The 13,398-nt window shown below is 34.8% G+C and overlaps 1 pseudogene; it reads left to right on the top strand.

The window, feature by feature from the left end:
- The first annotated feature begins 150 nt into the window (after positions 1–150).
- LOC131409052 (olfactory receptor 51E1-like) lies at positions 151–11,896 on the top strand (annotated as a pseudogene).
- The last annotated feature ends 1,502 nt before the right edge of the window (positions 11,897–13,398 follow it).

The raw sequence follows: 13,398 nt of genomic DNA, 5'->3' as shown, positions 1-13,398 counted from the left end.
TCATTTTGTTCCTATTCTAGGGGAGGGGAAAATTTTCCCCTTTCCACATTGGTTCTTATGGCTGGTTGAATAATTGAAATGACATAAAGCAGGCTAGCGGGAGAAAATCAAACAAAGTTTAATATGTGCACACAGGGAACTCACATAAGCATGAAAAATTCCAAAGACAATCAGGTAAAATGAGGTATATATGTCACTGTGGACTAAGGAGAAGGAAACAGGGTCTGGGCCTTCATTGGGAAAGGAGGCAATTTACAGGAAGATGAAGAGTTAAGGTTTGGTGAACAAATGTTTGTTGGGCCATGTCGAGACAGTGGGACACAGAGAGGACTTTGATCAGATGGGCCTTGCCAGATTCCTCCCTGTCTACCACACCTATTATTATGCTATAGTTATCTACAGTGATAGCTCCTTCCTGAAACAGGCCTTCTATGTTAAATTCTTTTAGGCAGTTAGGGAGAAGGTCAAACTTTCTTCCTGAGTCTTTTGTTGTTAAAAATGATCAGCCTCAAATAATCCTCAAGGCAGAGACGCATTTTAGGGTGGCAAATTCTGCTCCCCTACACTGTGATATCTCTTCTTTAATTTTCTTTCATTTTTTCTGTATCAATTACTTCATGATTAGTTCCCCATCAATTGCCTTTTCATCTATAAGTGTATCTTCTCTATTGGTTCCTTCCCTAAATAGATAAGTATGCTCCAGTCTTATATGAAAAATAACCTCTTTTGAAACTATAAGAACTCTAGAGAACTATCTCACCCTTTTTACTGAAGCAAATATTTTGAAATAGGCAATTGTTAATTTGCTCTTTTCTTCATTTCCCAATTGCTCTTTTTTTCTCCATAACATTGTATTGTTTCCTTTCTCTATATTAAATCTATTCACCTCACCTTGTTGAGGTCACCCATGTCTATAATTAGCAACCTAAGTTCTTCCTTGTTTCCATGGAAGTGATCATGTTCATAATTTTTTACATGATTGATACCTAACTTTGAAATTATTTACTATATTTATTTTATGCTACCATTGTGAAATGCTTCATCCTTTAATTCTCTCATCATTCCTTTCTTCATGGATTAATTTTAAAAATGTATACTAAGTTCTCCTAGTGATGACAGTTGGAATTATAGAACCAACGCTCCTCAATCACTCTCTCTCCCTCTCTATGTGTGTGTGTGTATATAGATAGAGAGATAGATGTGTATATAAAGATATACATATATATTTTTTTATTGAAGAGACACAGCTATTAGAGAACAGGTGAGTTAGAATAAGGCATTCCAAAGTTGACTAAATGAATGCCTCATGGATATCAAGAGAAGAGTGTGGCAGTCAAGGAAAACAGAAAGTGCAAAGACTTTGAAGTTGAATATGCTATGCATGTTTGAGTAACTGTAAGAAGGCTTAGGTAACTGGAAAGGAATAAGCAAGAGAGATTCACTTATAAAAGATGAATTCTGAGAGATTACAGGGGTGCAGAGAGTGCGTGCCCTTGTAGCAACAGTAAAAACTAGGTTTTCACTTTAAATAAAATGAGAAATCTATGTTGGTTTACTAGTAGAGGAGTGCTAATGTTCTGAACTTTATTTAAAGAAGATAACAGGCTATCACTTTGGTAATTGGCCTACGAGAAAAATGGTTGAGGCAGGGAACTATTTATAATCTGTATCAGTTAACATAGACTAAATAATGTAGTAAAATAAATTCTCTAAATGTCAGGAATTTATAACAATGGTATATTTCTCACTTATGTTTTAGCTTTGCCACTTTCTTCTGGGACTAGGCTGTAGGTGCAGTACCTATGTGAACAACTGCTGTTGTTGTATCACTAGCAAAAAAGAGCCTATGAAAGTAAATGATGACATAAATCATTAGTTCACAAGTGACATAAGTTATTTCCATTTCTGTTTCTTTGGCCATAGCAAGTCCATGATGGAGACTGATGTGATTAATATGGAAAAATGACACTGACCACCTGAGAGGACTGATATAGATGACACTATTAGGAAAGTTTAGTAAATATTAGGAATTAATAATACAATCCACTATATTGTCACTGCAAATATCCAGGGAGAGTTAATGGTTTCTATCAGGAAGTTAGGAAATGTGGTGGCAAGAAGTACTTGTTCTGGATATGTTTAGGAACTCTAAACATTAAGAGATTTAACCAGGAGAAAAAACTGCAGAAAAATAATTTTTAAAAAATTCTATATCCAATTTTCGGTAAAAATAAATAAATAAATATATATCCAATCATGAGCAAAATAGGAGTAGAATAGGTACTTCTTCAATTACAAATGGCATGTAGGAAAAACATACAGTTAACATCACACTTAATGGTGAAAGACTGGCTGGTTGCTGTCTATTATTAAGAAAAGGTAAGGATGTTCACTCTCATCATTGCTATTTAATATCATAATCGACATCTTAGCATGTGCTATAAGGATAGAAAAATAAAGGGCATTAAGATTGGAAAGAAAGAACTAAAACTATCCCTATTTGCAGATGACATGATTATCTACATGGAAAACACCAAGGACTCTATAAAATCCTCCTGGAACTAATGATTGAGCTTATCAAGATACCACGGTAAAAGATCAGTGTACAAAAATCAAGTATATCTGCATACGATATCAATGGACAATTGAAAATTAAGTTTTTTGAAGTGCATTTTCAATAGCTAAAAAAAGTTATAAATCTACAAAAATGTGTAGAATGTATATGTTCAAAACTATACAACATTAATGAAAGAAATAAGACAAATAAATGGAGAGATTTATCATGTCCATGGATTTAAAACTCAATATATTTACAGTCTAAGTTACCTCCAAATTGATCTATAGATTTAATGCAATTTAATGTGTGTATCTTCTCTCTGTCTTGTTCTTTACTTAATATTGTTTTTAAAAGAACAGAAATTCTTAATTTTAATACAATCAAATTTATTAATATTTTCCCAAAGGTTAGACTTTTGTATTCCATTTAAGAATCCATTGCTTATTCCAAGGTCGTGAAGATATCCCCTATATTTTCATGTATAGCTTTATTATTTTATCTTTCACATTTAGGTAAAAATAAATCTAGAATTGACTATTATTTTTAAGGAGGTTGTAGTCAAAGTTTATTTTTCTGCAAACGAGTACTTAATTTACATTTACTTTCAATGTCGCATGTTGAAAAGAAAAAAGCATTATACTGTAATGGATTTTGTGGCATCTTTGTCATATTCAAAAGAAGATTGTTCATGTATGATCTATTCTAGATTTTATACATTTTACATTGGTCAGCTATTTTTATCTGTGTCAAGTATAAGAATGAACATAACTTCATGTGCTAGACTTAGTGTAGCTTACTAGGTATAGTAGAACATTGTTTTGATTACTCATCTGAGGACCCTGAGCTATGTTGCAATGCAGGTGCACAGCTACACATGATACAGATATTCTATATGCAGAACACGGAATGCTCGCTTAGATAAAAACGTCACAAGAGCATGACATAATTTTTGCTTGTTCTTGCTAGTTGGTACAACTTACCCAGGGCTTTCATGGGCATCTTCTGTGCAATCTCTATTTGAGAACTTCAGGGAAAATATAATTGACAAAAAAGATTATGAGAGAAATATTTATGTTGGGGAACTTCTCCTCAAGCATTCTGGGTAATCTGACCCTCTTCAAAGTGTTTATACTCTTTGTTATCTAAAAAATGCATTTCACACAGACGTTTGGAAACGTGATAATGATCTACCACACTTGGAGCATTTAGCAAAGTTATGAATTGATCTAGCAATGTGGCTGACTTAATGGAAGAGAACAGATGAACAGGTCCAAGGTAAGAAAATTCCAAGACAGATAAAAGGGTAAAGCACCCCCATACACCGTTTAAGGCTTTATTGTAACAATACAAGGAAAAGAGATAACTTGACTATTTATTTGAAGCAATTGACTATCTGAGTGAGGCAGTAATGACAGCTGTATCATCCATGAGTCAGGAACAATGCTTTACCGGAACAGAACAGTATAATGCACCATGATATAAAATAACTTCGGGTGTACAACCAAATGACTAAGCTGGTGAACTTGGAAAGATGATGCAGACATCATTCCTCTCACTATGGTTTAGCTATTACTCACATCTAAGGATATAAATCTAGAGAAAGAATTTAAGAAGGAAACTTGTGCTGAGAGAAAGAATTATCTTCTCCTATTATGGACCATGAAATGGGCCTGCCCATAAACATAAATATATCTGGGGTAATGTGAATGATAATGTCCTTGGGGCAGTTGATGGTTACAGTCCACACCAAGCTGTGATATTTTATACTTCCAGATTTTAATATAAATTATTTACAGTAATAATGTTTTGATGAAATTAAGTTAAAGTAGACTTATAATGCTATATACACTATATTAGAAGCAAAGAATACAGTTTTCTAATGCATCCCCAGAGCACAGAACAAGCCCCTGCATAGTGAGTGTGTCCGATAAATATTTATTGAGTGATTGAAATGATGAATAAATGGATTCCAAAGGAGAAGAGACACATAGAGTTTACAAGAGAGGGATTATGCGTGGGCCATCGGGATGCATGAGAAAAAATGTGCAACCTGTTTCTTATAGGATGAAGAACATGGGAGGGGCTCATATCTTTTATTTCTGAAAAAGTGAAAGTTTACTTAACAGGACTTAAGGAAATGTACATCTCCAGCTCAACAATTTGCCTTTCTTTCATTTTTCCCCTGTTCATAAATTGGAAAATATCATTCTTTTAATGTAGTAACCTATAAGTAGTAGTTAGCTGAAATAAACAAAAATTTAAGAATTTTCCATTTGGACAAAGGAAGAAAGGAGAGAAGAATGACCTTGCAGCCTTTGGCAATCATAAAATTATGACACATAGGTTTATCTCTCTCTGCTTCTCTCAAAAATATTTTTGTACTCAATATTTTATTTTTTTCTATTGATTTGGTCATACATTTAAATAATGTATGTAAACTTTTATTTCTTGTTCTAGTTATGTAATAGTATATGTTAATTCTCCATCAAGATATATTAGGTTTTCACCTCTAAAATTCCCTGAATTTCTCCTCTGCTCATCCTTCTTCCCCCTCATCTTATTTTTTAACCTTACTTTTACATTGCTAATGCTGATATTTACATTGTTTTATAAATATTTTTGAAATATTCTGTGTTATCTCTAGATTGAGTCAACATTTAAAAACATTATTACTTTTAGATAGAGCCAAATCTTATTTAGGAACACATTTTCTTCTTTGGGGTTCTAATGTGACAATCACTGTGCCACTAGAAGGAGAAAGCTCTAATGTCCAGGTAAAATCATCCCTTTTTGTTGCATTCCAATGGTTGCTTAAAATCATGGCATATTTTAGTGTGCTTCATATTTGAACATTGACTTTATCTGTACTTTAAAATTTATTTTATGAGGAGTTTCAAATTGAATATTTCCTTTCTTATTGAAGAAGAAACATAAACTTTCTTTATCGTGACCCTGATGCTCTCTGCCAGTTTTGGCCTTCATTCTACTGTTTAAGTTTCATTTTTTAGCTCTTCTTTTTGAAAACAAAAAAACAAAATTTTCCTAGTTTTACTGAGATACAGTGGCATATAACATTGTATAAGTTTGAAGTGTACAATGAGTTTATTTGATACACTTATATCTCACAAAATGATTATCATAATAGGGTTTTGCATGTGGTGAGGACATCTAAAATCTACGCCTAGCAACTTTCAAATATATAATACAATATTGTTAACTATAATCACCATGCTGTACATTAGATCCTCAGAACTTATTCATCTTTTAACTGCAAATTTGTACACTTTGGCCAACAACTCCCTCTTGCCCCCACCCCGCAGGCTCTGACAACCTCCATTCTACTCTCTGTTTTTATGAGTTCAGCTTTTTCAGATTACACATGTAAGTAATATCATATGGTATCTGTCTTTCTCTGTCTGGCTTATTCAATTAGCATAATGCTGTCAGGTTCCATCCACATTGTTGAAAATGATAAGATTTCCTTCTTTCTCACAGCTGAATAATATTTCATTGTGTGTGTGTGTGTGTATGTGTGTGTATATATATACGTTTATCTGTAGATGAACACTTATGTTGTTTTTGTATCTTGGCTGTTGTCAATAAGGCTGAGATGAACATGAGAGTTCTAATATCTCTTTGAGATATTCATTTCCTATGGATACATACCCGGAAGTGAGATTACAGGATCATATGGTAGTTCTATTTTTAATATTTGAGGAACATCCATAGTGTTTTCCGTAATGGCTGTACCAATTTACATTTTCACCAACAGTGCCCATGTTCCCTTTCTCCACATCCTCATCAACACTTATTATTTCTTGTCTTTTTGATAATCGCCTTTCTAACAGGTGTGAGGTGATAACTCATTGTGTTTTTTTTTATTTGCTTGATGATTAGTGATGCTGAGCAGCTTTGCATGTACCTCTTGGCCATTTGTATGTCTTCTTTGAGAAACATCTATTTAAGTCCTCAGCCCTTTTTTTTTTTTTTTGGTGAGGAAGATTAGCCCTGAGCTGACATTCGATGCCAGTCTCCTCTTTTTGCTGAGGAAGATTGGCCCTGGGCTAACATCTGTGCTGATCTTCCTCTACTTTTTATGGGATGCCACCACAGCATGGCTTGAGAAGCAGTGAATCTGTGCTCGTCCGGGATCTGAACCTGCGAACGCTGGGCCGCCATAGCAGAGCGCGCACACTTATACGCTGCACCATCGGGCCGGCACTCTCAGCCCATTCTTTAATCAAATATTATGCCTGTTGAATTGTGTGAGTTCCTTATATATTTTAGATATTAATCCTTTATCAGTCATATAAATTGCAAATATTTTCTCCCATTCTGTGGATTGTCTTTTGGCATTTAACCGCTAATGCCATGGGGCCTCAAGTTCATTTTTGAGTGATGTAAGATAGGAATCCAGTTTCATTCTTTTGCAAGTGACTATCCAGTTCTCCCAACACCGTTTATTGAAGAGACTATCTTTTCTCCATTGAGGTTTTTCGGTTCCTTTGTCAAATATTGGTTGACTAGATGTCATGCTTTATTTCTGGGCTCTTGATCTTGTTCCATTGGTCTATCTGTCTATTTTTAATGCCATTTCCATGCTGTTTTAATTATGATAGCTTTGTAGTATAGTTTTAAATCTGGAAGTGTGATGCCCCCAGCTTTGGCTTTGTTCTTCTTTACCAGGGTTACTTTGGCTCTCTGGGGTCTTTTGTGGTTTTATACAAATTTTGGCATTGTTTTTTCTATTTCTGTGAAAACTGTCATTGGAATTTTTATAGGTATTCCTTGAATCTATAGATAGCTTTGTATGTACATTTTAAAGATATTAAGTCTCTTGATCCATGAACATGGGATATCTTTCCATTTGTTTGTGTTTTCTTCAATTTCATTCTTCAAAGTCTTATAGTTTTCACTGTATAGATCTTTCACATCCTTGATGAAATTAAATTGGTTAAATTTTGTCTTAAGTATTTTATTCTTTTTGTTACTATTGTAAATGGCACTTAATTGTTAGTTAAGATGTCTTTAGAATTTGATACTCAAAAAGAGAAAGAATAAAAAACAGTTCTTCATGGGGCCGGCCCGGTGGCGCAAGCGGTTAAGTGCGCGCGCTCCGCTGCGGCGGCCCGCGGTTCGCTGGTTCGGATCCCGGGCGCGCACCGACGCACTGCTTGGTAAGCCATGCTGTGGCGGCGTCCCATATAAAGTAGAGGAAGATAGGCACCGATGTTAGCCCAGGGCCATCTTCCTCAGCAAAAAAAAACGAGGAGGATTGGCGGATGTTAGCTCAGGGCTGATCTCCCCACAAAAAAAAAAAAAAAAAAAAAAACAGTTCTTCAATAACAGGGTAGCATTGTTTCACTGTTTATTCATTCCAGGTTTAACAATTAGAAATGTAATGCCTATCTGGTCCTCTCTGTTTTGTAAACTTTTTCCTTTTCTTTGTTTTTTCTCTTTGTCTATCAATAAGAAGTTAGGTATTCTCATTTTCCACTGTGTTCTCAAATGACATAGTGATAAGGGTGGGTTTATTATAATCTTTCTCTTTGTTATCCCCATGTGTTCTTTCAAACTAATGACAACAATCTCTTTTCGGCTCCCCACTCGGATAAGACATTACATAATTTCTTATATAATTCTTCCCGCAATGTCTCTCTTCTTGTTTTTTTGGAAATTCAAGTGTCATATACTGTATCTCTTTAATTGATCCTCCATGTTATTATCTGTTTGATTTTCATTTTATTTATTTTTCCTATAAATACTTATTAACTTTTTCTTGTGGTTTTTCTTTGTATTTTATTTTTCTTTATTATGATTGTCAAAGATTAATTTATAAGAGTTTTTCTTATCTTCACATTAGTCCCTTACATCAATGGTACTCCAAGTTGTGTCCTTTTGCCAGCAGCATCAGCATTACCAAGGAAGTTGTTAGAAATAGAAATTCTCAGGACGCCCTGAGACCTACTGAATCAGAAATTTGGGTTGAGGCTCAGCAATAGATGTTTTAACAGACACTGCAGGCAATTCTGGTGGAAGCTGAAGTTTGAGAATACCTGCTTTACATCATAACTTGTTGTTTTATAAAGGCAATAACTTCCCAAATATTTCAAGGTATGTTAATTTAGACATTAAATTTATTATTATTTTCTTTTTTAGTGAAGAAGATTGGCCCTGAGCTAACATCTGTTGCCAATCTTCCTCTTTTTGCTTGAGGAAAATTGTCCATGAGCTAACATCTGTGCCAATCTTCCTCTATTTTGTATATGGGATGCTGCCACAGCACAGCTTGATGAGAGGTGTGTAGGTCCACGCCTGGCAACCGAACCCAAGAACCCTGGGCTGCCGAAGCAGAGTGCATGAACCTAACTAACCACTATGCCACTGGGCTGGCCCAAATTTATTTTTTAGTACACAAATTATCTTTATCTAAGAGTTAGTCGATTTGCTAGTCTATGCTTTTTGTTTCATTCATAGATTTGTAAACTTTATTATCCATTTATATTTATCATTAATGGATTATGTTTTCTAAGTAGATTATATAGATTTATTCTGTTATTTCTGTTTTATTTTACTACTAATTTGACATTTCTCTTTCAAGGATAGAAGGCAATATTGGAAACTTTTGTGTCAGGGCAGATCTAGTCCATTGACAGTGTTCAATTTGAGGGTTCCCTGGGTGCAAATTGACTTTAAGTGGTTATCCATTATGGATAAGTTCTTCACTATGCCTGAATGACAGAATAGACAGTGCTATTAATCCTCTCCAAGTATTTTCTTTAACATCTTTCAGGAAGAGACCTCAGTACCATCCCTGTCTATATTCTGTATATCTCTAGATGAATAGACTAAGGGAAATATGGGAAGCTAAGAAGATGGAAATTAATACAGTATGTCTATGGCAAAGATATTTAGTAAACAGAATTTCAAATACTCCTAGTCTTTGATTCTATTTTCTCTTCTTGCTCTCAGCAATCTTTGTGCATGCCATTCTGTTCTTGAGGACTCTCTAAGACTCTGTGGAGTAGATATCTCATCTTTTAACAGCAATTTCTTCATACATATTTGAGCATGGTCATTGCCCATGAAACTTCTAGAAGAAAACATAGGAAGTACGCTCTTTGACATTAGTCTTAGCAACATATTTTCAAGCACCATGTCTGACTGGGCAAGACAAATAATAGAAAAAATAAACAAAGCTGATTACATTGTACCTTAAGTTTTATCTCTTATTTACTTTTGCCCTAGACGTTTGTTGAACTTGGTCTTTCAACTAATTTACTTTCCCCTTTTTATTTAACTTTTAGAATATGTTAATGTTTATTTTATTGGAATCTTGGGAAGGACTAAAAACAAAGAGTTATATACAGTCATAAAAGAGATTAAGAAGAAATAAAGACTTTTATGTATAGACAATTTTCTAGATTTACAAATTTTGATAATATCAATTTTTAAAGTTCTTTAGTGTTCTAGTATTAGGAGGTACAACATTTTATTAATCTATCTATACTTTTGAGCAATTAGATTATTTCTATAGTAAAACAATACTGTTTGATGAATTTTGTGTGCACTAACCTTATTCTTTAATAAAGAATGAAGTGGAAGTTTAAAGATCAAATGTTATGCATATTTTTAAGCTTATAGAGATTGTTATTCTTATCAGATTAAATAGATCTGGGACTGGAAGTAATATATTTAATTAATTTAGGCTAGATAAAATGATTTTCTCAGGATAGCATGTAGAGATTTTTGGGTGGATATTTAACAGAGACATTTAAGACATCTAACTATGTGTAGAAAGTGAGTTTAGTTTTGGAAATGTTAAGCTTGAGGTATGTGGAGTTAATGTTAGAGAACTAGAAATAAGATACATATTTAAAAGCAAAGAAAATACAAAAATAAATATAATCAATCCTGAGGAACATAGAGAGTGAGACAGTATAATACTAATATTCATTGATACACAGAGAATGACAAACCTTTTAAAAACGTCTAGAGAATATCCATGAAAGTAAGAAAAAGATAGAGAGGTGTAATTTTATGGAAATCAAAGAAAGATAACTTTCCAAGGACAAAATAATTTAGATGATCAAATGTTGTTAAGGACCAAAGAGTTTAATTACACCATTGAGTGAGAGTGATATAATCTAATTATAATATTAAGAAATTGCCTGATACCACACAAGCTCGGAAGAAAAAGAGAACTTTCATTTTCAGGCGTAAAAGTTATTAATGTCATTTTCCTTTTGGTAAGCCCCTCATTGTCAGTCTTTAACACACATTGGGAGCATTTTGCCAAATCAGTGGAGTCTCCTGAATTTGACATTTCATTTTCTCTTCCTCCTTATGATCCATATCTGGGAAACTGTTTCGAGTAGGACTTCTCACAGTTTTCCACGTCTGAGTCCAACACCACAACATTGCAGCCTTTTCTCTTTGTTCTCACTGGCCTCCGAAGGCTGGTGGGTGCCCGCCTGTGGCTAGGACCACTCCTGTGCCCGATGTACATCACTACAATGGTGGAAAATTGGACAGTGTTATACTTGGTGAAGACTGAGCGTAGTCTACAGGAGCCTCAGTATCTTTTCTTGTCGATGCTGGCTGGAGCAGATATTGTCTTGTCTGTTTCCACACTTTTCTCTGTGTTCAAGGTCTTTGTCCTTAGCCTCTATCACATTGCATTTGATGACTGCCTCATTCACCTCTTCTTCATCCATACTTTCTCTTCCGTGGGCTCAGGAATCCTGTTGGCCATGGCCTTTGACCTCTTTGTGGCCATCAGTAACCCCCTGCAATATACCACCATACTCACCAGCTCACGAGTCACCAAAATGGGCCTGGCAGCCTTGCTGAGGGGGGTAGCCCTCATGCCTCCATTGCCTATCCTGCTCAAGAGGCTGCCCCTCTGCAAGGGCCAGATCCTTTCCTGTTCTTACTGCCTCCATCCCAATGTCATGAAGCTAGCTTGTGGCCAAGTCAAAATCAACATTTTCTATGGGCTGGTTTTGGTTATCTTTTCTTTTGGGGTTGATTCTCTGCTTATAGCCATTTCTTATGTTCTGATATTGCAAGCAATGCTGGGCATTGCTTCCAGAGAAGGCGAGGTGAAGGCGCTCAACACTCGTTTCTCATATCTTTATTGGTGTAATTTATCATGGGCCTCTTCTGGCAATAACTGTCATGCAACGAGTCAGCCACTGAAGCTCTCCATTAGCATACACTGTACTGGGAAATATATACGTCTTTATGTTCCCCATGCTTAACCCAATCTTGTATACCTTAAAGACCAAGGAGATGCATGCGTCCCTGAGGAAATCTTTCAAGATCCAGAGAAGATGAAGAATTATAGAAGTTAGTGGAGATTTAGGTAGGGGTAAAATTGAACTCCCGGTTCTATACTGATTTAAGAATAGTTGAGCTTTGTTGTCATTTTAGAGGTAAGATATGGATATAGGATGAAATGTTGTAAATTATGGCTTTTATGAATAAATATATAAATTATGTATTCATAATATATTCTTTGTTCCCACTTTTTTCTCAACATGTGGTTTCAGACATCTTGGGAACAAAAGGGGGAGGGGACAAATGAGAGATCCTTGGAGAGAGAGTTTACAATAATCCCATTGTTATATTCAGATATAGTATTCTTCCAACTTTCCAGATATAGTTTGTAGTTCAGAAAGTTTGCAAAGAGTCCAAGGAGTTCAAAAAATCTCTTACCCCATTCTCAAACTTTCTAGTTTATTTCTCTTCTTTTCACTGTTTTATTATATTATTTATTTTTTTGCTGAGGAAGATTCACCCTGGGCTAACATCTGTGCCAATCTTCCTCTATTTTTTAGTATGTGGGCCACCAGCACAGCATGGCTGCTAACAGAGAGGTGTAGGTTCGTGCCTGGGAACTGAATCCAGACCCCAGAAGTGGAATGCACTGAACTTAACCACTAGGCCACTGGAGTTGGCCTTATTTTATTTTTTAATTGTCTCTCTTCTCTCCTGCATTAAAATCTGCATGAGAACAAACATTTACATCTTCTACACTAGTTTACCCATATCATTGCAGACTGCCTGAGTCATAGTAGTAAATTATTAAATTAGTTTTTATTGTATTATGCTTTTTTATCCAAGAGTTGAGTCATATTCAAGAAAACTCTTCCCACTCCCTCCCAATAAATGAAAAGCCATATTCTTCAGAAAAGAATATTTATGCCAGTTTCCTATAGATTATAGCATTTTTAGTTTATATGTTGCCTTTGATACGGTTAGGGAGTACATTTTATATAATCATTTTAAGTTTTCTACTTCTTTTTGATCTCCAGATAGGTATGTGCTCATAGATATATTCTTATGAAAGCAGTCCTCAAATTCATGAACTTCTGCTCCAAATTCTTCTTTCTTCTAAATTCTTTCCACACATGAATTGGATCTTCTATGTTGTTATAGAGAAAAAATAATCCTATTATCTCTATATATTTCTCTTACCTTTTCCCACATTTAGTCTTCATTAATTTTATTCACATATCTCCTAAATGTGTGCTAAATGGATTCATTTATCTATATCTCTATAGTCCCTTCACTAATTCAAGATTTTATTATCACCCTATTTATCTATTACAATAGCTGATTTTTCATCATGTAATGTTACCCCATGCCCCAACTATTGATTACACTACTGAATAAAATTTGTAAAACAAATACGATCATGTTGAAACTTTATTTGCAATTTTTGCAATACAATCAGTGTTTGATAAATTTAGTGTAATGCATATGATATGCAAGACTCTCCATGGCCTGACCTGTCTACCTTTCTTCCATACCCCAGTCTTACTAAACAATTTTCA

Source organism: Diceros bicornis, chromosome 7 (assembly GCF_020826845.1).
Source record: "Diceros bicornis minor isolate mBicDic1 chromosome 7, mDicBic1.mat.cur, whole genome shotgun sequence".
NCBI lineage: Eukaryota > Metazoa > Chordata > Mammalia > Perissodactyla > Rhinocerotidae > Diceros > Diceros bicornis.
Note: the sequence above shows the minus strand (reverse complement) of the source record. Positions and strands in the feature narration are given on the sequence as shown.